Consider the following 26,295-nt stretch of genomic DNA (forward strand, 5'->3'; position numbering starts at 1 on the left):
GAAATCCAACGCGACGGCGATCGAGGTTCCGTTTCGCTGTGCCAGAAGACGCACATTCAAGGCCTATTGGACAAGTATGGCATGAGCAATTGCCGTCCAGTAAGCACACCTCTTGACCCAGGTTTTCAAGTGGACTGCAACGACGATACTTGTGTAAAGGTAAATATAACGCAATATCAGTCATTAATTGGTTCGCTTATATACTTAGCAGTTTTGAGCCGACCAGACATTTTGCATGCTGTAAACAAATTATCACAAAGAAATGCTAATCCTCATGGAGAACACCAGTCTGCAGCAAAGCACATTCTAAGATATCTTGCGGGTACAAAGAATATGAAATTAGTATACCGTAAAAATGGCAAACCACTAAAAGGCTATGCAGATGCAGATTGGGGCAACGATCGGCTGGACAGGAGATCCTATAGTGGCTACGCATTTTTCCTGGCAGGCAGTGCGTTCTCTTGGACTTCATCAAAGCAAAGCGTTGTCGCATTGAGCAGCACTGAAGCAGAATATATTTCTTTGTCCATGGCTGCCAAAGAAGCAGTTTATCTACGCAGGCTACTTAGTGAGATGGGATGGTCAAAGGATACAGAGCCGTTGACTATATGTGGCGACAACCTAAGCGCGCAACATATTGCGCAAAAATCCAGTCCATCATAAGCGCACTAAGCACATAGACATAAGGTATCATTTTATACGTGAAAAGGTACAATGTAATGATATTGCATTAGAATACGTACCTACAAATAATAATGTTGCAGATATACTAACAAAATGTTTAAGTAAGCAAAAGCACGTAGGCTTTGTAAAAACACTTGGATTGAATTAAATTTGTTATTTTGCAACTGATTATAATTAGCTTAAGAAGAAGTGTTAAAATAGTGACAATAAGCTGTTAAGCTTCTTTATAATCTGGCAACATTGTATCAGCATAGTACTCATTCTGTAATTGAGTACTTGTTCAGATTTTTGTACTCATGCTTTGAAGTTTCCATTAAACATTTAACCGAACCACTACGTGTGTTTTCTTTATGTGCATCTTAGGCACACTAGAAATTTCCCAACACTTATATATACATATATATATTTTATTTTATTTTTTTATTTATTTGGCGCAACGAACGGTCAAAAGTTGGTCGCCAGGCGGCGCCAGCCAGCCCGAGTTGTGCAAACAAACAAAACTGAACGAGGAGCAGCCGAAAAAACAGGAGACAGAACGGACAGGCAGACAGCCAGACCGAGCTAGATAAATGGACGGACAGACGAACGGACGGAAGGACTGGCGGGAGTCAAACAAACGTCAATTGACCGTAAAAATGTATATATATAAAGCAGTTAAGCCCTGGGCGCACAGCGACTCCTTCTTGCAGCTGAAGCTGAAACTGAAGCGCTTGAGGTTTGAAAACAATCACCTGAACAGGAGGCCAAGTTGATCAGTTTGTTTTTTTTTTTATGGAAGCGACATGGAACGGGGGCGACGGCAGTACAAGGAATTTCATTTACGAATCGTCCAAAAAGTTTTCTGCCTGCCCAGCCAATCAGTTGAGCAACTGCGTCAACTGCGACGCGGCGCGGTGCGGAACGGCTAAATCAACTGAAAGTTTGGTGCGAAGAAAAACAAAATCAGATTCCTAAGTGGGCGGCTGGCAAAGAGGGGAGGGCGAATGCTGTGTGAAGTGCGCAAAATGAATTGGTCAAGTGGAAAAAATTGGCAAACGCGTGGAGTGAGAAATGGGGCGGGGAGGGCGCCGAAAGTATTGAAATACATTTAATGAAAAAGTTAGGCGAGGTCGCGTTGAAGGAGGAACAGAAAACGCTCAGTTTGAAACGTGGACGAAGCAATTGAGCAAACACAGCAAAGTTGATGTGATTTTGCTGTAAGCAACAAAAACAACAACAACAACAACAACAAAGAATAATAACAACAACAATAACAACAAGAAGTGAGCACTGCTAAACACTGATTGCGTTTTAATGCCAGTTATGGATGAATAGATGAGCACAAAGCGAACAATTTTTTTTCTATCCATGAGAGTGTAATATCGCGAGCAAATAACTTTTTTATCTCAAAAAAAAAAAAAAAATAATAAAATGTACAAAATTTTGTGGGTATATAAAAAGCAAAAAGAACAAGCATAAAGATTCAGACTAATTGAAGTGCGCTTTATAAAATATGTTTTTGCCAGTCGCTAATTTAGATAGCTTCTATAATTTGATCAGAAATTCCAATAACATAAAATATACATGTATAGAGAAAAAGAAATTTAGTTTTTTTTTGTGCTGTGTTTAAGCTCATGTACCTCAGAGATACCCTGAACGTTTTTCGCGAAGGTATTATCTTTTACACATTTTTATAGAATACAGCTGTGTGAACCTCTTTTGCCTATAATGAGGCGCTGTTTATATTTGAACTTTTTTTCCTTTTTGTTTAGAATACTATCTCTATTTAAATTGCAATTGACATTAGCAGGGGATTATGCTTTATTGATTTAAAATTCAGATGAAATAATAAAATACATGGGAAATAATAATTAAGTTACAAGGAACTTTAACATTAGGCTTGCAATATTAGTCGATCGGCATAAAATATAGGTAAATTATAATGCTGGAGTTAAATTCATACCATATATATGCATATATATATATAACTTGTGAAAAGCATAGGGAGTAATAGTTAATTTACAAGGTATTTTAACAGGAGGTTTTGTTTTAGAATTAGTTGTCGCTTTGGTAGAGTCGAGGCGAGTTTTTTTATCCGTCTTCACGGACTCCCGTTATTCAGTAGTTTGTGGCTGCAACTTTTTGGAGTAAAGCTCAATGGATTTTCGGGCTTGGTTGCCTGGCCAGAATGCAAAATGCTTGGCAATTTATCGGCAGCATTCCGAACTCAACGCAATCAGAAAGAGCAAAAGTGGCAGTAAGAATAAAACACGGAGGCAGCTCGAAAAAAAGCTAAAAAAAAAAAAGGTTTAAAAAAAAATTACAATTGAAAACTTTTGCAATACGCGACGCGGGCTGCGCTGCAGTTTCATATCAAACTTTGGCTATTGTATTTTCATGTGTCTTACGTTGCGCAGCCCCCTTTTGTCTTGCACTTGCCACTGATAACGCAGAGCACAGTGGCGTGGGCAAAGGGGAGAGAAAGGGGGTGCCGACGCGTCGTCAGCCAAATGCACTTTTCGGAGTTATCAAAGAGTTTAAATTGCATTGCAAAGCGAGATGCGCTGCATCGGTAGCAGGGTGTGGGAGAGAGGGGTAGACGGATAGAATGAGAGAGGGAGAGTGTGAGAGGCAGAGCGAGACAACAATTTCAAGCGCATTATCCCTCGGCTCAAACACAGGAGCGCCGCACACAAAAGACAAAAGTCAAACTTGGGCTCAGACAAAACCCAAAAGCCTGCGCTGCTGCTGCGCTGCAACTGCGCTGCAACTGCGCTGCTCCCGTTGCTGCTACGTTGCCGGCAACGTCTGTTTATCTTGTAAGGTAAATCATTCGAGACTGAAAGTCAAACAGCAGCCAAAGCAATGGGCGGTTCAATGGGGGGCGTGGCAGGCAGCTTCTTCATGGCAAATGCCGGTGAAACTTTTCAAAGTAGTTGAGACGACAAAGGCGGGAATTGAATTTAAACAAAAGCCGTTGTCACGGGACTCAATGCTGAATGCTGCAGCAGCAAGTTGCAGCTGCATCTGCAACGCCAGCGACGTCCTTGCCGCAATGCGTCGATTGCCCGACCGTCCGACCGTCCGCCCGACCGTCCGTCTGCCCGTCTACAAATTAGTCGCATATTAAAAATGTTTGGCCAAACAATGAAGAGCTGCCAACGCAGCGTCCCATGTGCTGTGTTGCGGGCTGGCCAGCGTCTTATCTGTGCACCCAGCCCCAGGTCTACCCGCGCACACATCTGCCTCATGGCAAAGCAACAGCAGCCAGCGCCAATCTGGGGCACAAAGTTTTGCCCGTTGCCGCTGCAACGCTGCCGCTGCGCAGCCAGCAAATGAGAAAAGTTTAAATGACGCTGCAGTTTGCAAATGCCAAGCAGTTAAAAATGAGAATATCTATATGCCACCAGCGTGTAAGAAGCTGCCCCATTTGTTATCAACACAGCGGCGTCTTGTAAAAGGTCAGCGTGCGCCCAGCAGGGGGCAAACACTTACAAGCTGACAAGCTACGCTTTCTAATGATACCCTTAGCAAAGGGGGGGGGGGGGGGGGGGGGGGGGGGCTAGAAAAAAGAAATAAACGCCAATTCAAATGTGTGAATGCGCGCATTTTTATTCAACAATTTTCAATGTCTCGCATTGCGTACGCATTAGTCAAATCCGGCTGGAACTCTACGAATATATATTTGGATTTGTAACAAGCTGATTTGGCTTATGGCTCTAGCGCTACGATTACGTTTGAAAACTTGTCACTTCTCGTATCGTATGAACAGATAAAATATATGTTACTTTTTGTAACTCTCCACAACAGCCACCAAAGCTGAATTAATTCATTTTTAATGCAAGGACTTTTCACTTGCTTTTGAATGTCCCTGAAAATTTCATAACGATCGGACTATAAGCACCGAGTAAATCAGGCATGCATTTCTTATACATATTCTGGGGTAAAGTGAAGAAAGAGCTTAGATGCGTATAAGAAGAAGTTAGAATGTTTGGATTGGTACTGGTTCCAGGGTATTTCCTAGTCGGGCACAGCCAAAATGATGGAAATTAACAAATTTGTATATTGAAAAAAAAGAAACCTTTTCAAATTGCAAAAATAAAACAAATTCTCTGAATCACGGTCTATTGAGAATGGACTTGAGAATGGATATGTGTCCAAGATCTTTATTATGTACTACATTTTCTAAATGTCATTTATTTGCCAACAAACTTCAGAAGACACTCCTTTCCTGTTGTATTTGTAATTCCCCTATTATTCACAGGAACATTATTCAAAGGCACAACTACGAATGCCAGATCCTTGCGAGCAGCTTCTGGCAGCTGCTCAGTGTTAAATATGAGCTATGTTTTATTTAGTTTTATGCTTTGACCACTTTGCACCAAAACTCTGTCAAATATCAAGCACATTGCTGTCAACACAATTCTCCATACCCTGCTTAGCTACCCTCCAAAGTTTCGCTGACTCATGCTTGGTGGAATTCTCTGTTTACTTAAAGAGAGAACAAAAAAATTGAGAAAATCGTTGCTGTTTTCAAATATGTCACGTGCTCGAATGTCCGTCGCCAAGTTGCCAATAAGTGAAGGGACACATGTTCCAGTTCCAGTTCCAGTTCCCTGCTCCCTTCTTTCTGCTACCAGCTCCTAGCTCCCACGGCTGACATGCTGCCATTCTGCCAAAAACTTGTCACTTTTTACGCGCAGCTGCAGTTTATTTTAAGATTGGCCGCGCACTTTGTCGCCTTGTTTTGGCTTCATTGACGCTTGGCTTACTTTCCGCTTTGTCTTGTTGTAGGTAAACCCCCTCCCCCCCCTCCCCTGCCCACCACCGCGCTGCCCCCTGCTGTGTCCTTTTTGCCTGACCAGAAAGTTTTGTTGCAGGTTGCCGCGCCCTTCCTTCCACTCGCGATGCTCTCTGAACACTTGTCGCTACTTTTTAGCTATTTTGATTTTTAAGAAACAAAAACTTAAAACTTTTGTTGCTGATTTCTTTTGCAATTTTGCCAGCGAGAGAGAGAGAGAGAGAGAGAGAGAGAGCAGGACAGTGACAGGGACCAGGAGTTGGCACTTTTCCATCATGTGCGAAATAAGTTTCACACTTAACGACATAACAAGTTTTCGAGAGCGTCGACGACGACATCCTTGTCCAGGGTTGTCAACGCATTTGCTGTCGCGTTGATTTTTTAGGTCATTTCATCAAGTGCTATTCGGGGCTATTCCAGGGCTGGCCAAACTGTTAAGCTGTTTCTGATAATTCGACAATAATATTAATTCAAGTCTTATGTGCAAACAAGTATTTCGCCTCCAAGTTAAAACTAACGCGGCTGTAAATCTTCTTATATATCTTGCAATTCCGTTCACGGTGCGAACCACTGACTTGACGCTTTCTCAAAATAAAAACTAGTTTCTTGAACTGTTGAAGACTCTAAACTAACTGGCTCTGCTTAAAAAATAATCAATTTAAAACAAAAATAAATAGCTCAAATTGCCTTAGAAAGAACTAGCTTAATTCGGACTGCTTAAGTTCAATAGAACAAATAGAGAACTAGTTCAACCTGCCTGCTTAAGCTTGAAAAAGAATGAACATGCGTTAGAAAGAACTAGTTTGATTTGTACAACCTAAGTTTAAATATAAAGTCAATGTCAATTGAGAAGAACTAGTTCAATTTGCGGTATTTTAGCCTCAAGGTTAAAATTTTAACTGTAGACCTCAAAAAGTGATCCGCGTGCATTAAAAAGAACTCGTTCATTTTACAGATTGGTTAGCCCTGGCTGCCATGGCGGTCATAGCCCAAAGTGTTATGGTCATGTTGCGAACGCGTTCAGTCTAATGAATATGGCGGCTATTTTGTGCGTCGCCTGCATATTACAGGAGCGGAGCGGCTGGTTCGCGGCGCCTCTTGCGGCGTTCGGTCATCAGCGGGCACAATATGTAATTTAATTTCATGCATTGCCTGGCTAATGCGCTTTCGCGCTTAAAAGTCTGCCATAAGTAAGGAAAGTGCGCAAATGTGCTTAACAAAAAATAAAAGTTTGCCTGACATTGGGCTATGGGTGTGGAAGGGGAATGGGGAGGGGAGTGCGAGTGGCGCTAGCTAGTGTCGCAAGGCAGCGGCCTGGAAACAATGCGCGACATTCAAGCGACATTGTTGCCAAAGCTTTTTACAACTCACATGCGTCCCCTTATGGTTACCTACCCCCCGCGCCACCTTACCGCTGAGCCGCTCTCTACACGCCCAACGCCTGCTCGCTCATTGTCATTTGTTTGCGCCGCAGCAGTTGTAGCATATTATCTAAATGTGTTGCATGCGTATTGGTGTGCGTGTGTGTGAGTGGCTGTGTGTGTGTATGCGTTTGCTTCAGCTTTCTATGATTTGTTGTTGTAATGTGCTTTAATGTGAAAAGTTTTTAATGCTTAAGCAGCGCGTCGCCGTCGCTGCCTGTAGAGAGCTACAGCTTGAACCAAAGAGCGAGTCACGAAAGAGAGTGGGTAAGGCAGATGAAGACGGCACTCATATAGCTACTCATACACTCACACACACACACACACACACACACACACAGGCGCTCACAGTTATTTTCTTTGCTCAGTTCGCTTCTTGCTGCGTTAGTTGGCAACTTTTATTTGTGGTTTTTTTATGTAAATGCGCCCAAGTGATAAGGCATCTTTTCGGCTACTGCAGCGAGCTTTGCGGCGGCTGACAACTGGCGGCGGGCGGTAGCAAAGGGGAGCGACTGTTGCTGTCATGTATCCGAGAGCAGCAACATGAACATGTTGCCAAATGCCATTTTTGTAGCTCTTGTTGTCGCCAGTTGCCGTTGTTGTTGCCGTTGTTGTTGGATGGAAATTAAATTTCAGTGACTTTGTTGTTTATTTGCAGCATGGGACTTGGCAATGAGCTTGCAGGGTAAGGGTATTGTGACTTTCGAATTGGCTTGGCAAAGGCTTCGTCAAGGTGGACAATGTATATAAAGCTAATTATTCCAAGGGGCACGTAATTAGTTAAAGGTAAATGTTAAAGGCAAAAAGGCAAAAAGCTGTGTTGTAGAAAATGCCTCATCATTCAAGTTGGGATATGTGTAGACAAATTTGGGTTAAGAGGGAGTTAATTGTGTAAATTACTCTTAAGTATATTGTGTAAAGAGAAAAAATACTCATTTCAAAATCAAATCAAATATAAATAATGAGCTTATTAATATCACAATATAATTTGTAGGGCATGTAAAATTCGTTCTTCTTAGCATAAAATTTAATCTCGCTCTCTCTCTCTCTCTCCCTCTCCCTCTCTTACTCTCTTTTGAGCAGTGCTCGGCCAGGCATTTACTATGCCAGAGTGCTCTTCATGTGCTCTGTATGTGTAAATTAGAGAAAATTTACGTTTATTATTATTTTTAGTGGCAGTCGCTCGTCATAGTCTGTGCCCAGGCACAACCCCCGCCCTTCCACTCCACACCCCAGCCCCGCCCGACCCAACTGTCGTCCATTGTGTCGTGGGCTCATCCCAACTCATCTGCCTGGCCATCTGTATTTTATTTATGTATGTTTTCAGGACTCGCATCTCTCAGCTCAGCTCTTGCTGTCCTCCTTTGTGTATATGCCGCGCTCATGTGTAGACGCAGATAACGTGGCAACTACCTCCCAGGGGGAAGCGGTGGGGGGGGGTGGTGGTGGTGGTATGAGGCGTGGACCAGAGACAGCTTTGAATATGAAATGCGAGTGCAACTAAGGACTCTGCATGATAATTATGGGCGCTGCAGGCGATAATTGCCCACTAAACGCCCCATAATCACATGTGTGTGTGTGTGTGCGTGTGTGTGTGTGTGAGTCCAACAAAATGCCGCAAAACCTCAGGCTTTACCGAAGCGAAAAACCGCAGTCGAAAAGTTTGGTCAGGCCTATGGAATAGCTGGTAAACGAAAGACTCTTGACGCGTCTCAGAAATTATTCATGGGAAGAGTTCAGCCAGGCACTTGAGGCGAACTTTTGCTCCATGTTTAATTGCCGGGCGCCACATTAACAAAAACAACAACAACAACAACAACAACAGCCGCAAGGCGCTATAACCATATAAAAGATATTAAAAAATTTAGTGGGCCGCTCGGGCAACAGTTGAGTAACAATTTCCATCCAAGCTGCGCGCTCCTTGGCTAAAAAAAGGCAGGAAGAAAAGGCAACACCGAAGATTAAATACTCTTGTGGCATTTTTACAAGCGCGAAGCTTGGTTATACGCAGGACGATAACATGGAAGATGCTTGATAAAAACTTGAAAATATATAAGAGAAGCTACAGGTCACATTTGCTGACTCCAGCTCTTAAAACCTGAAATCAGGATTTCGATATCGATCAGTAAATAAAAGATATCTCTTCTATATACATCGCTCTCCATTCTAGAACGTAGAAATTTGGTAACTCTGGCTATTAAAATCTCTAGCTCAGAAAACAGTATTTCGATATCGATTATTATCAGCGCAGATTATCGATTGTCGGAAACAAAATCGTTCAGTCTCTAGCTCTAACAGACTCGGAGTTCATACACACGGAGAGACAGCTGGACTCGGCTATGCTGATCAAGTAAATATGTATATAGCGTAGGAGACGCTTCCTTGTGTCTGTCACTTACAATGGACCCTTTGTAAGGTTTTCATGCAAGTGCTTTGTTTTCTATCGATCAGCTATATGATATAGTGTTCCGATTCGGTTAAATCAAAAATGAAGAGACGCCTTGGGCGCGTTACCAATTTCATAACAACTTAATAATACCCTCCACAAGGGCATAAAAACTTTACTCACTTTCTCATTTAATCCTTAAGTTGTTTGGTGGGCAGCAGGAGGGTTTGTCTTTTTATGCTTCCTTATTGCTGTCATTTTTGTGGCGGCAGCTTTGTCATTTTAAAGGCAACATTATTGGCTTCAGCAGATAAGTCCGGACCGTAAACTATTTTTCTTACATTTACGTGACGAGTGAGGAATACCGAATACGGAATACGGAATACGGAATAAAGGATGCAGGATGAGTGCCAGGGCTGGGCAACGGCAGGGCCAACAAATGCGAAAAATATTATGCCTTATCCATTTTAATAGTCAATCGTTTTGCCATTTCGCTCGTGCAGCCGCAAAACAGAGTGCAAAAAAAAAAAAGAAAATATTGAATTAATTTTATTTTAATGCGCGTTGCGTTTGCTGGGGATTTGCGAAGGGTTGCGAGATTGCCAATCCGCTCGACACTTGGGCTTGGGCTTGGGCCTTATCAGCGATGCAGTGTAACCAGCGTAGGTGTTGTCAGGTGTGTCGCCTGCGCATCTATCTTTTACCTTTTTGCGTTATTTATTGCAGTTTAAGTGAGTTGTCAGCCAGTGGCCGACGGCCAGCAGCGAAAGGAGCGCGGCCCCGGGCGAAATCAACGTGCGCTTGACATGCGGGCGGGCTTATATGGAGTGCCAAGCACACACACACACACACACACACACACACATACACCCACATGTTGGGTAGATAATGTGTTTTTAATTGAAAGTTAAGGCAGTTGAAAAACAGGTCTGATAGAAAAAAAAGTTTCATTTGCTTAGGTGGAAACTTTTCTTATCACTGTGGAGTTAGCCGAACTGAACCAGTATTTTGTAGCATTTCTTGCCTTTCTGTGAGCAATTCAACTTATTTTTATATTATCAATACAAATGCTGGATTACCTTAAGTTGAAAAGTAAATCAATTGCATATAATTTACGTACATTTTATGTATTTGCCTCATTTCAGTTGCACAAAAAATATGTCGCCTAAAAGCAGGCAATAAAAATTGAAAGTCAGTTGTCAAAGAAACAATCTACATTTGCTTGGGTGGAAACCTCTCGAGGTAATCGAGCAGGCCTATTATAATATAGAATGTCTTGCGTTTCAGTTAGAAATCCTATTAAAACAGTTTTGATTTACATGCAGTTGATAAGTAAATTAAATTAATTTAAGCATTGCGTATGTGTGCATTTAGCCCACTTTTGTGACACATAAAAGAAACAGCTGAAAAGTAGGCAATGAAAAATCAAAGTTCACGAAATCCATATACTCGTTTCTCTCTGTGGAAGGGCATAAGAAACGGCCCCAAAAACAAATGACCTTTCTAGCAGCGTGATACATTGATTGGCATTTAAAAAATTAATTTCAAATAATATTTAGTCAAAAAAAAAATACTTCACATTATTGCCCTTCCGCTAATTCGCCTTACACTTTATCCCTATTGGATATCTTTTCGGCGAATTCGCTGCGTGATATTCGCTTTTTGCCTGATGTATTGGAGCTTAAAGAGAGGGAGGGCGTGGCAGAGAGGCGATCACAATTGCCCAAGCTGCAAATTAGTTGCGTTTCGTTCCCTTTGAGCTGCTGTCGTCGGAGCGGCTGCATTTTTATTTCGCTTTTTTTTTCTGAAGCGTTAGAAAGTTAATTAATCAGCAGCAAATATAGATGATATTCATATCGTACAGCTTCGGAATATAATTAGTGCCTGTTAATTTATGTTAAAAACTAATTTGTAAGCCAGCCAATATCCATAATTATTGATAGTTATCAATACCCCTTCTAGCCGCATATTCGCCTAATCGCTCTAAGAGAATAAAACCCTCATTACTCTTAGTGTATTAAATAGCTTTCACACTATTTGCTCCCAAAGAGCATCTGCTTCGCTCTTAGCGGCCAGGCGCTTATTGTCTTAACTCATATATTTAGCAAAGAATGCAGTGCTAGTCGCAAACAAAAATTAAAAAAAAAAAAACTGAAAAATAATAAAACAAAAAACTGAAAACGAAATAGTTTACAAATAGTTGAGCTTGTCTAAAAATGCTGCCACTTAATGAACTACTTTAAATAATTTTCCAACTGAAAATTATTTTCATTTACTAAACTTTGCCGTCGACCGAGCAGCTATGTCCCCGCCTACAGCCCCGCCCTGTCGCGTACCGCTTACAGCCCCTGCCGTTTCAGTGGCAACTTTCGCATCGTTAACAATTTGGCAAGATTTAAAAATGTCTGCAGCGAAATTGTTGGGGGGGTGAGGATGTAGGGAGCGGGGGAGAGTTCCAAATAAAAATATCACTTTACTGTGTCGCCTCAGTCGCCAACGTCTCTGCCAAGGACGGGGTAATTTATCAAGACAAAAACCAGCGGCAGCAGTCGACAAAGAGCGGCGAGATGAGGGGAAATAGAGTACACATGGATACAGTGAAGAGAGATGGCAGCAGCAGATAAAGCAAAGCATTTCAGCAAGCACTCGTATAGGTGTGGGTGAGCATGGATGTAGCGGGTGGAGGAAGGTGTGGGTAAGGGTAAGCAACTTTGGTGAGCTAGCTCTCTTCTTTGGTTACTTTCTTAATTTCATTTGCGCAGCAACAGCGACGCCGACGTCAACGCAGGCAGTCGACAACTTTGCTGCTGCCTTTGCTGTTTTGTTTTTCAATTTCGCCGGGCGAAACTTTGCCGAATACATCTCAAAAGCAGCAACAGCAGCAGCAGCAGAAGCAGCAGCAGAAGCAGCAGAAGCAGCGACAACAGCAACAACAACAAAGACGTGCAAAGTTTCTATTAAAACGGATTTAATTATGTAATGGAATCATGATAAATTTCGCGCAACGTGAAAAGTGTTGGCCAAGGCTGCCAGCCAAGTACCTGGCACAAAGGCCGACGCAACCAGAACCAAAACAAGACCCAGAAACAGCAACAACACAAGAACACAGCAGCAGCTAAAACGGAAGCCCAACAACTTGGAACAAGATGAATAGATAGATGGATAGGCAGACAGCAGGTAGACAAGACAAAAAAGAAGCAACGGCATTTCAGCAAGTCGAAGACTGAATACCCTTGCTAACATTTTTTTTTGGGATTTTTTTTTTTAAATTTCCGTAAAAGGCGCTTTATTTTCGAACTATTGCTTAAGTTTATCTTTTAGATTAACTTATATGTTCTTATAAGTTCTTTAATCAAAAGTTTGGTAAAGTTATCTAAAAAATTATGTTTTTCTTGCAGCTATATGCTACAAATCATACGATTTCGACAGAATTTAAAAATGGATTAATACAAATTCTATGTGACCCGTTATATTTCTTTCGCTGCGTTACATATTTCATGAAAAATTAAGAACACCTTCTGCAATAGTATTTAAAGGTAAGTGGCTAAATTCTTTGGAGTTGTAAGCATTTTAATTTATGCGGCTTATTATTTTCCATTAGTGTGCGTGTGCCTTGAACGGGCAGCGCTTTTAAAGAGTTATTAGCCAAGTGCTCGACACTTTATCACAAATATTGTGATTCAAGTGCTTATTTTCATTTGTACCTGACGCTTTAAGTCGCCATGTGAAGTCTAGGGTAGCCGCCATCGGGCAACCAACCGCCTCTAACCATCTGCACATAGTGAAATATACGTCGTATTACAACTGAGGTACGTTAGTTCATATCAGCCACATTTTAGATGACCATTTTTAAGATGAGTCTTGAATTTGGTTAACTTCAAAGATCGGCTATTATTTTATTAATATGATAGTCAATATGATAGACTCATCTGGACTATGGTTAATTCAAAAGACCGGAGGTTAATTGTGTTACGTCTTATATAATACTAGCGGACCCGAATTTGCCTCTGCAAATCGTATAAGGTTTGACTGCGTTACGGGTGTGGAAAATTTTGACTTATGTCTGTATATCATATTTGAATTTTTTACTTAAATTTTGACTAAAAATAAAGTTGCCAGATTTGGATGCAGAATTGATCTAGAGGCCAAACCATGAACAAAAACCCAAACCTTATGAAAATCGGTTGGGTTTTGACCGAGTTAGGGGGGTGGGAAATATTGACCTATATAGAATATTTGAGGGTATCATTTTGACATGAATATTGACCAAAAATTATGTTGCCAGATTTCGATGCAGAATTGATCTAGAGGCGAAACCATGAACAAAAATCCAAACCTTATGAAAATTGGTTGAGTTTTGATCGAGTTATGGGTGTGGGAAATATTGTCCTATGTCTATACAGGATATTTGAGGGTATCATTTTGACATGAATTTTGACCAAAAATTATGTTGCCAGATTTTGATGCAGAATTGATATAGAGGCCAAACCATGAACAAAAAGCCAAACCTTATGAAAATCGGTTGAGTTTTGACCGAGTTATGGGGGTGGGAAATATTGACCTATGTCTATATAGGATATTTGAGGGTGTCCATTTTGACATGAATTTTGACCAAAAATTATGTTGCCAGATTTTGATGCAGAATTGATATAGAGGCCAAACCATGAACAAAAAGCCAAGCCTTATGAAAATCGGTTGAGTTTTGACCGAGTTATGGGGGTGGGGAATATTGACTTATGTTTATAAAGGATATTTGAGGGTATCATTTTGACATGAATTTTGACCAAAAATTATGTTGCCAGATTTTGATGCAGAATTGATATAGAGGACAAACCATGAACAAAAAACCAAACCTTATGAAAATCGGTGAAGTTTTGACCGAGTTATGGGGGTGGGAAATATTGACCTATGTCTATACAGGATATTTGAGGGTATCATTTTGACATGAATATTGACCAAAAATGATGTTGCCAGATTTCGATGCAGAATTGATCTAGAGGCGAAACCATGAACAAAAATCCAAACCTTATGAAAATTGGTTGAGTTTTGATCGAGTTATGGGTGTGGGAAATATTGTCCTATGTCTATACAGGATATTTGAGGGTATCATTTTGACATGAATTTTGACCAAAAATTATGTTGCCAGATTTTGATGCAGAATTGATATAGAGGCCAAACCATTAACAAAAAGCCAAACCTTATGAAAATCGGTTGAGTTTTGACCGAGTTATGGGGGTGGGGAATATTCACCTATGTTTATAAAGGATATTTGAGGGTATCATTTTGACATGAATTTTGACCAAAAATTATGTTGCCAGATTTTGATGCAGAATTGATATAGAGGACAAACCATGAACAAAAAACCAAACCTTATGAAAATCGGTGAAGTTTTGACCGAGTTATGGGGGTGGGAAATATTGACCTATGTCTATACAGGATATTTGAGGGTATCATTTTGACATGAATTTTGACCAAAAATTATGTTGCCAGATTTTGATGCAGAATTGATATAGAGGCCAAACCATGAACAAAAAGCCAAACCTTATGAAAATCGGTTGAGTTTTGACCGAGTTATGGGGGTGGGGAATATTGACCTATGTTTATAAAGGATATTTGAGGGTATCATTTTGACATGAATTTTGACCAAAAATTATGTTGCCAGATTTTGATGCAGAATTGATATAGAGGACAAACCATGAACAAAAAACCAAACCTTATGAAAATCGGTTAAGTTTTGACCGAGTTATGGGGGTGGGAAATATTGACCTATGTCTATACAGGATATTTGAGGGTATCATTTTGACATGAATTTTGACCAAAAATTATGTTGCCAGATTTTGATGCAGAATTGATATAGAGGCCAAACCATGAACAAAAAACCAAACCTTATGAAAATCGGTTGATTTTTGACCGAGTTATGGGGGTGTGAAATATTGACCTATGTCTATGTAGGATATTTGAGGGTGTCCATTTTGACATGAATTTTGACCAAAAATTATGTTGCCAGATTTTGATGCAGAATTGATATAGAGGCCAAACCATGAACAAAAAACCAAACCTTATGAAAATCGGTTAAGTTTTGACCGAGTTATGGGGGTGGGAAATATTGACCTATGTCTATACAGGATATTTGAGGGTATCATTTTGACATGAATTTTGACCAAAAATTATGTTGCCAGATTTTGATGCAGAATTGATATAGAGGCCAAACCATGAACAAAAAGCCAAACCTTATGAAAATCGGTTGAGTTTACCGAGTTATGGGGTGGGGAATATTGACCTATGTTTATAAAGGATATTTGAGGGTATCATTTTGACATGAATTTTGACCAAAAATTATGTTGCCAGATTTTGATGCAGAATTGATATAGAGGACAAACCATGAACAAAAAACCAAACCTTATGAAAATCGGTTAAGTTTTGACCGAGTTATGGGGGTGGGAAATATTGACCTATGTCTATACAGGATATTTGAGGGTATCATTTTGACATGAATTTTGACCAAAAATTATGTTGCCAGATTTTGATGCAGAATTGATATAGAGGCCAAACCATGAACAAAAAACCAAACCTTATGAAAATCGGTTAAGTTTTGACCGAGTTATGGGGGTGGGAAATATTGACCTATGTCTATACAGGATATTTGAGGGTATCATTTTGACATGAATTTTGACCAAAAATTATGTTGCCAGATTTTGATGCAGAATTGATATAGAGGCCAAACCATGAACAAAAAGCCAAACCTTATGAAAATCGGTTGAGTTTACCGAGTTATGGGGTGGGGAATATTGACCTATGTTTATAAAGGATATTTGAGGGTATCATTTTGACATGAATTTTGACCAAAAATTATGTTGCCAGATTTTGATGCAGAATTGATATAGAGGACAAACCATGAACAAAAAACCAAACCTTATGAAAATCGGTTAAGTTTTGACCGAGTTATGGGGGTGGGAAATATTGACCTATGTCTATACAGGATATTTGAGGGTATCATTTTGACATGAATTTTGACCAAAAATTATGTTGCCAGATTTTGATGCAGAATTGATATAGAGGCCAAACCATGAACAAAAAACCAAACCTTATGAAAATCGGTTGATTTTTGACCGAGTTATGGGGGTGTGAAATATTGACCTATGTCTATGTAGGATATTTGAGGGTGTCCATTTTGACATGAATTTTGACCAAAAATTATGTTGCCAGATTTTGATGCAGAATTGATATAGAGGCCAAACCATGAACAAAAAACCAAACCTTATGAAAATCGGTTAAGTTTTGACCGAGTTATGGGGGTGGGAAATATTGACCTATGTCTATAAAGGATATTTGAGGGTATCATTTTGACATGAATTTCGACCAAAAATTATGTTGCCAGATTTTGATGCAGAATTGATATAGAGGCCAAACCATGAACAAAAAACCAAACCTTATGAAAATCGGTTGAGTTTTGACCGAGTTTTGGGGGTGGGGAATATTGACCTATGTTTATAAAGGATATTTGAGGGTGTCCATTTTGACATGAATTTTGACCAAAAATTATGTTGCCAGATTTTGATGCAGAATTGATATAGAGGCCAAACCATGAACAAAAAGCCAAACCTTATGAAAATCGGTTGAGTTTTGACCGAGTTATGGGGGTGGGGAATATTGACCTATGTTTATAAAGGATATTTGAGGGTATCATTTTGACATGAATTTTGACCAAAAATTATGTTGCCAGATTTTGATGCAGAATTGATATAGAGGACAAACCATGAACAAAAAACCAAACCTTATGAAAATCGGTTAAGTTTTGACCGAGTTATGGGGGTGGGAAATATTGACCTATGTCTATACAGGATATTTGAGGGTATCATTTTGACATGAATTTTGACCAAAAATTATGTTGCCAGATTTTGATGCAGAATTGATATAGAGGCCAAACCATGAACAAAAAACCAAACCTTATGAAAATCGGTTGATTTTTGACCGAGTTATGGGGGTGTGAAATATTGACCTATGTCTATGTAGGATATTTGAGGGTGTCCATTTTGACATGAATTTTGACCAAAAATTATGTTGCCAGATTTTGATGCAGAATTGATATAGAGGCCAAACCATGAACAAAAAACCAAACCTTATGAAAATCGGTTAAGTTTTGACCGAGTTATGGGGGTGGGAAATATTGACCTATGTCTATACAGGATATTTGAGGGTATCATTTTGACATGAATTTTGACCAAAAATTATGTTGCCAGATTTTGATGCAGAATTGATATAGAGGCCAAACCATGAACAAAAAGCCAAACCTTATGAAAATCGGTTGAGTTTACCGAGTTATGGGGTGGGGAATATTGACCTATGTTTATAAAGGATATTTGAGGGTATCATTTTGACATGAATTTTGACCAAAAATTATGTTGCCAGATTTTGATGCAGAATTGATATAGAGGACAAACCATGAACAAAAAACCAAACCTTATGAAAATCGGTTAAGTTTTGACCGAGTTATGGGGGTGGGAAATATTGACCTATGTCTATACAGGATATTTGAGGGTATCATTTTGACATGAATTTTGACCAAAAATTATGTTGCCAGATTTTGATGCAGAATTGATATAGAGGCCAAACCATGAACAAAAAACCAAACCTTATGAAAATCGGTTGATTTTTGACCGAGTTATGGGGGTGTGAAATATTGACCTATGTCTATGTAGGATATTTGAGGGTGTCCATTTTGACATGAATTTTGACCAAAAATTATGTTGCCAGATTTTGATGCAGAATTGATATAGAGGCCAAACCATGAACAAAAAACCAAACCTTATGAAAATCGGTTAAGTTTTGACCGAGTTATGGGGGTGGGAAATATTGACCTATGTCTATACAGGATATTTGAGGGTATCATTTTGACATGAATTTCGACCAAAAATTATGTTGCCAGATTTTGATGCAGAATTGATATAGAGGCCAAACCATGAACAAAAAACCAAACCTTATGAAAATCGGTTGAGTTTTGACCGAGTTTTGGGGGTGGGGAATATTGACCTATGTTTATAAAGGATATTTGAGGGTGTCCATTTTGACATGAATTTTGACCAAAAATTATGTTGCCAGATTTTGATGCAGAATTGATATAGAGGCCAAACCATGAACAAAAAACCAAACCTTATGAAAATCGGTTGAGTTTTGACCGAGTTATGGAGGTGGGAAATATTGACCTATGTCTATACAGGATATTTGAGGGTATCATTTTGACATGAATTTCGACCAAAAATTATGTTGCCAGATTTTGATGCAGAATTGATATAGAGGCCAAACCATGAACAAAAAACCAAACCTTATGAAAATCGGTTGAGTTTTGACCGAGTTTTGGGGGTGGGGAATATTGACCTATGTTTATAAAGGATATTTGAGGGTATCATTTTGACATGAATTTTGACCAAAAATTATGTTGCCAGATTTTGATGCAGAATTGATATAGAGGCCAAACCATGAACAAAAAACCAAACCTTATGAAAATCGGTTGAGTTTTGACCGAGTTATGGAGGTGGGGAATATTGACCTATGTCTATAAAGGATATTTGACGGTATCATTTTGACATGAATTTTGACCAAAAATTATGTTGCCAGATTTTGATGCAGAATTGATATAGAGGCCAAACCATGAACAAAAAACCAAACCTTATGAAAATCGGTTGAGTTTTGACCGAGTTTTGGGGGTGGGGAATATTGACCTATGTTTATAAAGGATATTTGAGGGTATCATTTTGACATGAATTTTGACCAAAAATTATGTTGCCAGATTTTGATGCAGAATTGATATAGAGGCCAAACCATGAACAAAAAACCAAACCTTATGAAAATCGGTTGAGTTTTGACCGAGTTTTGGGGGTGGGGAATATTGACCTATGTCTATAAAGGATATTTGACGGTATCATTTTGACATGAATTTTGACCAAAAATAATGTTGCCAGATTTGGATGCAGAATTGATATAGAGGCCAAACCATGAACAAAAAACCGAACCTTATGAAAATCGGTTAAGTTTTGACCGAGTTATGGGGGTGGGAAATATTGACCTATGTCTATACAGGATATTTGAGGGTATCATTTTGACATGAATATTGACCAAAAATTATGTTGCCAGATTTTGATGCAGAATTGATATAGAGGACAAACCATGAACAAAAAACCAAACCTTATGAAAATCGGTTGAGTTTTGACCGAGACATGAGGTCGGGAAATATTGACCTATGTCTATATAGGATATTTGAGGGTATCATTTTGACATGAATTTTGACCAAAAATTATGTTGCCAGATTTGGATGCAGAATTGTTCTAGAGGCCAAACCATGAACAAAAAGCCAAACCTTTTGAAAATCGGTTGAGTTTTGACCGAGTTATGGTGGTGGGAAATATTGACCAATGTCTATATAGGATATTTGAGGGTATCATTTTGACATGAATTTTGACCAATACAATATGAGAGCGATATAAGAATTGTTTGATATGCTTATTTATTGTTACATGCTTATATAAATATATATATTCTTCATCAGCATCAGCAGTTGAGTCGATCTAGCTATGTCCGTCTGTCTGTCCGTCCGTCTGTCCGTATGTGTGATCGCAAGGATATTAGAACCATTAAGAGCTAGAGACTTAAAATTTTGGCTGTAAAGTCCTATTAGTGCCTGCGTAGATCGAGTTTGTTTCCGATAATCGATAACTCGCCCCGCTTCCAAGTAATGGATAAAAATCGATAAAAGGAGCTAGAGTCACCAAAAATGATATTTTGCTTCTAGAATAGTATATATATTTGCATTTGGTGTTGGAAGAAGAGGGTTCAGGGTATCCTCTTGTCGGGAGCTCCCGACTGCTTGTTTTATAGCTAAAGAATGCAGAAAGTGTTTTTTGTTTTGTTTTGAGAGCTTTTTGTGCCTAATTAGTAGGTCTAGGATTTGTAATTGATTTTTTTTTTCTACTTTCTTTTAGCCTTTTGAATATATACTTATATATATATTTTTATAATTAAGCCCTTTGTATTCCTTATTATTGTTTAGTTGTTACATATCCAATGTTTTTTTTTTAATAATCCAGAAAGCACTTGTGTGTGTTTATGCATATGTTTATTCATATATTAAGCGGCGCTCCCCCCGCCCACGGGCTCCGGTTGCTATGCAGCTGATTTTTCCTTTACACATGCACATGTACCAGGGCTGTAAAAAGGCTTGAAAACTATACTAATTGAGGAGAAATAAACCTTTGATCTACATAGTTCTCCACAAGTTTGCCGAGTTCTAGAACGATCGTACTTTTATTTCCAAAAAGGTTTAGGTTAAAAAAACAACCTTCGAAGGAAAACTCAAGTTTTTAATAAAGCGGTAAAATAAAAAAAGGTTTTGTTTGGTTAAACATTGATTTATTTGAATTTTTAAAAGGCAAAAACAATTAATTTCAAATGAGAAATATATGTTGTTATTATTCAAATTGATTTTAATATTCAAAATTTGTTGAAAATTGAAAATTAAAAACTTTTTTTATTAATAATTAGACTTGTTTAATATTCAAATCTTTATCATTTGAATGTTACGAGGCGAACATGGAGGCAGTTCATCCGTTTCGCTAAGTTTTTTTTTCAGCCCTGGCTCAACCATATATATATATAAAAGCTCGCATGTGGCGAGCATTTTCTTTTGGCCGCCCCAACTGTTAGTTTTAGCCATTGTCATTACGGGCTGGCTTTTATTGCATCTATTTCTGGTCTCTGGGCAACCGGACTCATCCTGGCCGAGAAGAGTTTTGCCAGCTCAGCTGCTTTCGCACATTGCATAATTTTGGCCGCTTAATAACATTTTAATTGTTGTTGTGGGCTTTGACCGTTGTGCGCGGGCAATGGGTTGGTGGGAGAGGGGATGGTGAGGGGGTAGGGGCTATGTCGAGTGCTTACCAAAAAATTTCGTGCAATGCTGCTGCCCCCGCATTATTATTATCATAATGAGCGTGCGGTCGGGTTGCCTAGGCATGACTGTTGGCCAGGGGCAGCAGCATCATGGGTGGGGCAGATGAGGTGGGTAGGGGAGGCGAGAGGATTGCGTGGTGCAACTTTGTGTGTGCTGAAAGGAATGTTGCATAATGTGGCTGCGCCGTCAGCCCGCAAAGCATTCAAAATTATGCATGCTGCGGTATTTTTTTCCAGCATTGTTTTTGCGGCTCCTAGATATTTATTTTTTATTTATTTATATTTTTGTTGGTTTTTGTTTGGCTTCAGCGCCAAATAAATTCAAGTTGGCTCGCCGAGTCTATTTAGATTTAAAATAGCGCCATGCCTCGCCGAGTTTATTACCCGTAAGCGAGTTTAAAGCGTATACCGGAAGCTACTCAGCGTCTGTATTACGTTATCCTCTGCCTGGCCTGCTCTGCTCTGCGGCTTATCAACTTGCTATTAAATCTCTCGGTGCCCAAAACAAAAAAACAAAAATAACCTTTGCCTATGGTTTACCCGCCACGCCTCGCTGATAAGCAACACATTTTCAGCGTAAATTTATTTGATGTGTTTTATTGTGCCGCTAAATTTCGCGTAGCCCACAAAATGCCACAAGCCGAAAGCGGGCCAAAAGAGAAACCTATGCTACCCTCCAACAAACCGCCCTCCCTCACTTCCTCCCCCTCCCTACCACTTAATTTCCAGACATTGTCATGCACTTCAGCTCGCTTAGCTCTATCAGCTGGGCCGTTTATCATTTGCAGAGCTCTTGGCTTCCATTTTTTCAGTTCTTAGCTTCTTTCGTAATTTTCCTTGTTCACCTGCCCGACGACGTGTCACCAAAGTTCATTAATGGGAATCTCAACTGCATAAGCCAAAGATGAGCGCAACTTAACTTTAAGATTTTGCTCGCATAATGTTTTAGCTTAAGAAGAGGAAGACTGCCTGCCTCGGCTCAGATTAAGGTACGACAATTCTTTGTCCAACTAATTATACTTAATATTTGATTCATGGTTAATAAAAGACTGGAAATTCCCTTTCAAAACTCTTCTCTCAGTCGCACAATGCACAAATCTCACTTTTTAATTTTAACTCTTTATGAAAATGGTCTGCAAATGCTAAAAAGTTGTAGAGTTTCAAGAACTTGCATTGTATATACAAGCTGATAACTGGCTATTTAAGGCAAACAGAAATGAACATTTATTAATAATTTTCTTGGAAAAGTTTCATGATGAAAACTAGCACCGCAAACTATTTATCTTGTTGTAAATAGTACATTTTATGCTGCTGGTCTTTTCTTTGATTTCGAGAATGTAAAGATGTGAGAGTCAACACAGCTGCAGAAAAAGAAACTATTTAAATGAAAGGCAAGCTCGCTTTTGCCAGACATTTCTCACAGTAAATAAGTATAGTTGGGTATTCTTACTCTTTTGTTTTTATTTGTGCTTCAATCAACTTTTTTCGAGTGATTATCAGCTTAGCTGTTTCTTTTCTTTTTTTTTTATAGACAATAGCCTCGATTCAAGCCAATTGTAAATGCTGCTTTGACAGCTTTTACTTACGATTTGCCCCCCACTTTCTGCTCTCCAATTCAGGCTGATTCTCTTTATTTAAGTCCTCTATGCTGAGTGACATGCATTTTGGGCTCGAAATATAATTAATGATTTGCCACGCCTACCAATTAAAAGTGTCAAAAGCAGCAGCAGAAGCAGCAGCCGCAGAGGCCCGAATACAGAAGCTGAAGTCCTACAGAAGCCCGCCTCTAAAATGGTTTTCACCCATAAAACCCATTTTCAGACAGATTTTTGCCTGTTACCTTTGGCTCTGGCGCAGGTTAATTGAATTAATCTTGCCAGCGTTTAAATTTCAACAGTCAGTTGGAAGAGACACGGCAGTTGGCGGGGGAAATTACAGGGGATGGGAATGAAGCGAACCCTTTTTACACGTGCAATTAAAAGCCAGTTTTACGAGCAATTTGCAAAATATGATGACGACGATGACAGACACAGCTGAATGCTAATAATGATGTATCCTCATCATAATGTATATGCATACATATAACATATATATATTTTAAGAGCTGATGATGTTGATGAATGCCGCTTGGCATTGTTGCTGTAATTGTCCATCTGCTCCTCCCAGCACAATTGAAACATCAGAATATATATGTATGTATTTATATACACACATGTAGCGACAGTTAGACAAACAGTCAGCTAGACAGACATTCAGGTGAGTTGCCGACAGGTAACCGCTGAATGTAATGGAACACTTGCAGTGTGGATGAACGCGTGCCTCGGTGCGAAATTCCTTTGACATGTAAAACGCCCCATGGAATAATTATCGAAAAAAATGTACAGGAATGCCAAAAAACAAGAGAAAAATGACAAAAAAAAAAAAAAAAAGAAAACGAATACTCGACACGTTGTTGGAAAAATGTCAAAACAAATTGAAATGCATGTAAAATTCAAATGAGAATTAAAATACGAAACTTATTTGCACTGAAAACAGGTGCGAAAATTAAATAAAAATCATTTTTATCTACGACGTTTTTTTTGTGCTTAACTACCCTGTAGCCAATCAAAAGGGGTAAAAGAGGGCATAATACTTGTGTGCAAATTTATGTAACAAAGAAAGGGAAACTTTGTCGAACCCGACTTGAGCTACCCTTGACCTTGTGTCTGTCTGTCCCAATGTCTCAGAGACTACAAGATCAAATATCAAAGATCATTGATAGCTAAATTCGTATTGATGAAATCGATAAATATTGATATTTCAGATAAAGTTTTATGAGCCTATCTCAAAGCTTTTAAGTGCTATATACATTTATTTTGATGTGTAGACTCTTGTTGATTACGTTTTTAAAGAATATTTTCATATATACAATAAATTGATAATATATACATTTAACTCGAACTCAGTGCCTCGCCCTTAGGTATATACACATATTTGGATACTAAATTCAAGACCTAAAAATTTCATATAGATCGGAAATCAAGCATCGAAGTAATTCAAGACTTTCCCATATTCAGGGACTAGAGAAAGAAAAAGACAGGGAATAGGGGCTGAAGAAGCTGCAATTTACGAGTTACGAGTGTTGGAATCTATGTAACAGAACCACCGACATTGCTTCCAGGGTAGCTGTTAGTCGGGTAAATTCAACTACAGAATTGTGACTTGTTTTATACTCGCATTTTTGGGAAAATGAGCGACAAAGCGAATGCCCAGCACAGCGTAAAGTTGTTTTTTTTTTTTTTTGTTGTAGCTGCTGTTGTCAGTTGTTTGCGTAGCATTTGTTGTTATTCTGCTAATTGAATATTTACACATGTGTCCATTCCACGTGTTGGCATTCAGCATTGAGAGCGTTCTCATTTCATGTAGCATAGTGTTAAGTGTACTTGGATTCATTAAACGATGGTCTAAAGAGTTTAACGATCCTTTTATAACAAAACTTCTGTACATCTCTCTTGTTCGCCCTATCCTTGAATACTGCTCTTGCATCTGGTCTCCACAGTATATCAACAGCCAGGATCGTATTGAATCTGTTCAGAAGCAATTTCTGCTTTTTGCCTTACGAGGTTTAAATTGGGACCCTAATCTTCGGTTGCCGTCCTACTCCAGCAGACTGCTTCTTCTCAACCTTCCGTCGTTAATCAACCGTAGGACAATTCTCGGTGTTGTCCTTCTACATAAGTTGATTATTGGCGACATCGATTCTCCTTTTCTGCTAGGGCGTCTTCAATTCTCTGTTCCGGCTAGACCAACCAGAAATTATCGCCCCTTATTACTATCTACGTGCACAACTGATTACGCTATGCACAATTCTTTTCGCGTGCTATGTAAAAATTATAATAGTTTGCATCACGTTTTCTCTACCGAACTGTCTCTACCCCTAATAAAATCGTTGCTTTCAGGATACCTTCGGGAAGTCGCTGACCATTCCCAGCTATGAGCAGGGGCATAGCTAGCCGGACAGGCTGAAAAATTTTCCCCCACCGTGTCGGTGATTTCCCAATACTTTTCTCTTTGTCCTATCCACTTAACACTCTTTATCTAACTTACATTGCTTTACTTTATTAACAATTTTCTTACTTTCTTTTTTCCTATTTATTGTATTTTCTTTATTAATTTAGCAAATTAAGATTATTTTTAATTTCACTTGAGATCACTTTTTTCCTACTTACAACCTTCTGCTTAGATGTAGGCTCTAATAGCGTCACTGACAAAATTAGCTGTGAAAAGGGGCACAGCTGGCCGGACTGGCAAATAAAACACCTCCATCGGTCGGTGATGCTATTTAGAAAATTGTATCCTTTAACTAGGCTTTTAGAATATACTTATATTGTACAACCTTTTGAATAATGAGGAAGACACTCGTTTTGTCGACCATTAATAAATAAATAAATATAAAATATAAATATAAGTGCAACAACTGCTGTCAGATAGTACACGGTATTCCAATTTCCATTTGCCTTCAGCTAGTTTTGAAGTGAATAAATAAGATTTCCAATCGAACGTTCTCTTGTGTTTTTTATTTTCTTTTTTTTTTTTTTTTACATACGTCAAGCAAGCAATACATTTGATTTATATGGAATTAAATCTAAGACTCATTGAAGTATCCAAAGGGCATATGTATTTCTGAATAAAATGTTTAGCTAAGGAGTTATAGCTCCTATTTGTATTTCTCTTTAACTCGAAGCTTGATTAGATTTGGCTTAGATACTTCCTTTTGGTGAGTGTCGGCTTATTTCACTTCAACTTCTAAGCTTTTAGAATAATCAATCTATCTATTAATCTATCATCCTTTCTGGTTTACTATGCCCTAAGCTGCCCTATGATGAATGGATCCTATAAACAAAAGTTTTTATTGTTTGAGATACCCGAGACACCAAACTCAGACAAAAATATATGACAACTGCTTAATTTATCACATAGCTCCCAAGGAACTAATCAAACTGAAGTTTAGTTGTTGCTAACTTTAAAGAAAAAATCTAAGAAACTAGAATTCCTGTAACGGTATATTGTCTCTACGTTCAGGGTATCTTCTAGTCGGGCTC

At 39.0% G+C, this 26,295-nt stretch overlaps 1 long non-coding RNA gene across 3 annotated transcripts in view; it reads left to right on the plus strand.

Annotated features, from left to right (window-relative positions):
- The window catches only part of LOC26531910 (uncharacterized), a 166,564-nt gene that overhangs the window by 23,052 nt on the left and 117,217 nt on the right, over nt 1–26,295 (plus strand). For 2 of the 3 annotated variants that reach the window (XR_011416555.1, XR_011416556.1), the window contains exon 2: nt 12,670–12,807. This is a non-coding gene — a long non-coding RNA (uncharacterized lncRNA). Of the gene's footprint in view, nt 1–12,075; nt 12,449–12,669; nt 12,808–26,295 lie in introns of those variants that run through there. The other variant, XR_001450149.3, reaches the window with a different exon arrangement.

Source organism: Drosophila virilis, chromosome 4, assembly GCF_030788295.1.
Source record: "Drosophila virilis strain 15010-1051.87 chromosome 4, Dvir_AGI_RSII-ME, whole genome shotgun sequence".
NCBI classification, from domain to species: Eukaryota; Metazoa; Arthropoda; class Insecta; order Diptera; family Drosophilidae; genus Drosophila; species Drosophila virilis.